The 4287-nt window shown below is 35.2% G+C and overlaps 1 protein-coding gene across 1 annotated transcript in view; it reads left to right on the top strand.

Annotated features, from left to right (window-relative positions):
* Nucleotides 1-4287, top strand: part of LOC107706864 (BTB/POZ domain-containing protein KCTD2-like) — a 19442-nt gene that overhangs the window by 1100 nt on the left and 14055 nt on the right. The gene's annotated exons all lie outside the window — the stretch shown is intronic.

Here is a 4287-nt window from a genome sequence, read left to right as displayed (position 1 = left end):
GTGTTATGCAAATCTTCCCAGATAGTGACGTAGGTATGTGGGGTGTGTTAGAACGAGCCGTTTTAGGTAGGTGTGGCTGACTCTGAACTTTTATAAAGAATATCTCTTTGGATTTGAGACTTTAGTCTTTGCAACTTTACAGATCTTCTTTATGCAACAAGAGCTTGTAACACTCCAAAGAGAAAGGAAAAATTGAAATCGCATCATATGACCCCTTTAATGCCTTGAATTTTATGTGTTACGTCCTGTGACGTATGGTTCTTTTTAGTGTTTTTCTGTGTTCTGGTGTTGTTTGTTGTCTCTGCCTTTTTTTATGGTCAAATCCAATTCTTTAAGCTTAAGGCATGAGAAAATTATTTTCACAAGAAAAAACATTTAAATATGTCATTTTCATGTTCAAAGATAAGTTTTAAGGGATAAAATATTTGACCACAGGGGGACTTTAAAAAACTCTGCAATTAACAATTAATCTTTTTTTCTACATTTTTCAAAAACTTCTAAAGATGGAGAAAGGGTAAAGGATATTAAATCAAATTCCATTCCCCTCTACCTCTCCACCTAAAGCGAAGACCACCCAAAACAGACCAAGATAAGCAAAAGGAATTGGACCTACCTTCGAGCAGCGCTGTCCTTTTTCAATAGAACGTTCACGTCACATAATCAATGAGCACCCACTCCTCATAAAAAATTATAGCACAAACATCCAACCAAATAGAAACAAATACACAATTTTGAATCCCGGACGAGCCCCCACATTTCTAAATTAGTCTAGGGGGACCATATAGAAACGAACAATTAAATGAAAGGAGGGTAGACGTTGATGTATCCGTCTCCAGACCCAGAATCAATATACAACTCCATTTTGTTGCTCAAAAATGATAGCCATAAAGCGATCTTTTATTTAACAGACAAAAAGAAAACAAATAAATTGTAAGTAGTAAAAGTGTAGTCCAAATTACCTCTGGAAATGGGAGCCCAAAAATAACAAACAAAACAATGTGTTAACTAGTGCTGTCAAATGATTAATCGCGATTAATCGCATCCAAAATAAAAGTATTTGTTTACATAATATATGTGTGTTTACTGTGATTATGTATATATAAATAGACACACATGCATGTATATATTTAAGAAAAATATGTTATGTTCATATATTAAATATATTCATATATAAATTAAATTATATGAATATAAATATATAGGCCTACATGTAAATATATACTGTATGTGTGTGTATTTATATATACATAATAAACATACACAGTACACACACATATATTATGTAAACAAAAACTTATTTCAGAACAGCCGGCATTGTAGTCTACTCTCCCAGGATCAGGAAACAGTCCTCCATGTGCTGCACACATCTGAATATTTGGGTTGAAGTGTTCTGGAACAGTGTTGTAAATACCACTGATTTCTAGTCGTGTCCTCTTTTGGAAGACGAAACAAAGTAGTTTCGCTTTCACAAGGAAGCACACAGCGTCTTCACGACATGGCGGCAGCGGCAACAATAATACTAGAGTGAGAATAAAAGTTACGCCATCTTTCTTTGCTTGAACATTTGGGCGGCGTTATGCAAATCTTCCCACATAGTGAGGTAGATATGTGGGGGCGTGTTAGAACGAGCCGTTTTAGGTAGGTGTGGCTGACTCTGAACTTTTATAAAGAATATCTCTTTGGATTTGAGACTTTAGTCTTGGCAACTTTACAGATCTTCTTTATGCAACAAGAGCTTGTAACACTCCAAAGAGAAAGGAAAAATTGAAATCGCATCATATGACCCCTTTAATGCCTTGAATTTTATGTGTTACGTCCTGTGACGTATGGTTCTTTTTAGTGTTTTTCTGTGTTCTGGTGTTGTTTGTTGTCTCTGCCTTTTTTTATGATCAAATCCAATTCTTTAAGCTTAAGGCATGAGAAAATTATTTTCACAAGAAAAAACATTTAAATATGTCATTTTGATGTTCAAATATAAGTTTTAAGGGATAAAATATTTGACCACAGGGGGACTTCAAAAAACTCTGCAATTAACAATAAATCTTCTTTTCTACATTTTTCAAAAACTTCTAAAGATGGAGAAAGGGTAAAGGATATTAAATCAAATTCCATTCCCCTCTACCTCTCCACCTAAAGTGAAGACCACCCAAAACAGACCAGGATAAGCAAAAGGAATTGGACCTACCTTCGAGCAGCGCTGTCCTTTTTCAATAGAACGTTCACGTCACATAATCAATGAGCACCCACTCCTCATAAAAAATTATAGCACAAACATCCAACCAAATAGAAACAAATACACAATTTTGAATCCCGGACGAGCCCCCACATTTCTAAATTAGTCTAGGGGGACCATATAGAAACGAACAATTAAATGAAAGGAGGGTAGACGTTGATGTATCCGTCTCCAGACCCAGAATCAATATACAACTCCATTTTGTTGCTCAAAAATGATAGCCATAAAGCGATCTTTTATTTAACAGACAAAAAGAAAACAAATAAATTGTAAGTAGTAAAAGTGTAGTCCAAATTACCTCTGGAAATGGGAGCCCAAAAATAACAAACAAAACAATGTGTTAACTAGTGCTGTCAAATGATTAATCGCGATTAATCGCATCCAAAATAAAAGTATTTGTTTACATAATATATGTGTGTTTACTGTGATTATGTATATATAAATAGACACACATGCATGTATATATTTAAGACAAATATGTTATGTTCATATATTAAATATATTCATATATAAATTAAATTATATGAATATAAATATATAGGCCTACATGTAAATATATACTGTATGTGTGTGTATTTATATATACATAATAAACATACACAGTACACACACATGTATTATGTAAACAAAAACTTATTTTGGATGCGATTAATTGCGATTAATCTTTTGATAGCAATAGTGTTAACTAATTTAAGAAGAAACTAACTTACCTAATAAAAGAAAAAGCCCCAAAAGAAAAAACAATCCACTACCCTTTCTCCCTGTCTAACCACCAAAACGGGAGAAAAGGTTTAAAGGTTTTACCGGTTTCACGATAAATCACGATAAAATGCCCTGACGGTTAGTATTATCGTTTAAAATTTCATTATCATCAAAACCGTGTTTGATTATCGCAATTTTGAAAACTCACTGTAAATCCTGTCCAGCCAGCATCAGTCTGACGCAGAAGCAGCATGCAATGTTGTTGTTTTTTTGCACAAGACGAAATGGCGGAAGGCAGTGACAGCGCTCGGGAGATTTTTCAGCCATCTAAGAGGACCAAATCGGTGGTCTGGTCGTATTTTGGCTTTTACAAGAGTACTGAAGGCAATTTAATCGAGGACGGTCACCCTGTCTGCTGATCTTGCAAGAAGAAAGTCGCTGCAAAAGGGGGAAACGCATATATTAGGGATGGAACGATTACCGGTTTCACGATAAATCACGATAAAATGCCCTGACGGTTAGTATTATCGTTTAAAATTTCATTATCATCAAAACCGTGTTTGATTATCGCAATTTTGAAAACTCACTGTAAATCCTGTCCAGCCAGCATCAGTCTGACGCAGAAGCAGCATGCAATGTTGTTGTTTTTTTGCACAAGACGAAATGGCGGAAGGCAGTGACAGCACTCAGGAGATTTTTCAGCCATCATCTGGTCGTATTTTGGCTTTTACAAGAGTCCTGAAGGCAATTTAATCAAGGACGGTCACCCTGTCTGCCAATCTTGCAAGAAGAAAGTCGCTGCTAAAGGGGGAAACGCGTCAAATTTGCTCATCTTCGTGACCACCACCCACTGTTATATAGCGAATGCAAGGTAACTTTTACCTCAATACCAAAACTAACTGGCAAATACTTTGAGCCAAGACGAACGAACGTTCAAACTATTAAGGTTGACATTTAAGGGATAATGTATTGTATATTCATAGTTAACTTATTACACAGATTTTTTTTGTTTACCTATAATAATATATAAATACGGGGACATGAAATATTGAATTGAGATTAATGTTTTAAACAATTAAAACTAAATTCCTCTGATTTCATTTTCAATACAATCAAAAACTGAGACGGCAAGTTGCATTTGAATGAAACGAGAGAGCGCGTCTGCGCCTCCGCAGTGATACAAGAGACATGGATGTGCGCTGTGTTATAATGCGTTGCTATTGACAACAGTCATTATAAGGAAGGAAATGCAGCAGAACAGAATCAAGTATTCCAGTAGTATAGTCACCTGACCCATCAACTTATTTTGTTCATTTAAAATGTGTGTGTTTGTGTGTGTGTGTGTATATATA

This window comes from Sinocyclocheilus rhinocerous, unplaced genomic scaffold (assembly GCF_001515625.1).
Source record: "Sinocyclocheilus rhinocerous isolate Xijiao unplaced genomic scaffold, SAMN03320098_v1.1 scaffold144, whole genome shotgun sequence".
In the NCBI taxonomy this organism is placed as follows: domain Eukaryota; kingdom Metazoa; phylum Chordata; class Actinopteri; order Cypriniformes; family Cyprinidae; genus Sinocyclocheilus; species Sinocyclocheilus rhinocerous.
The sequence above is the reverse complement of the archived record's forward strand: the minus strand, read 5'-3'. Positions and strand labels throughout refer to the sequence as shown.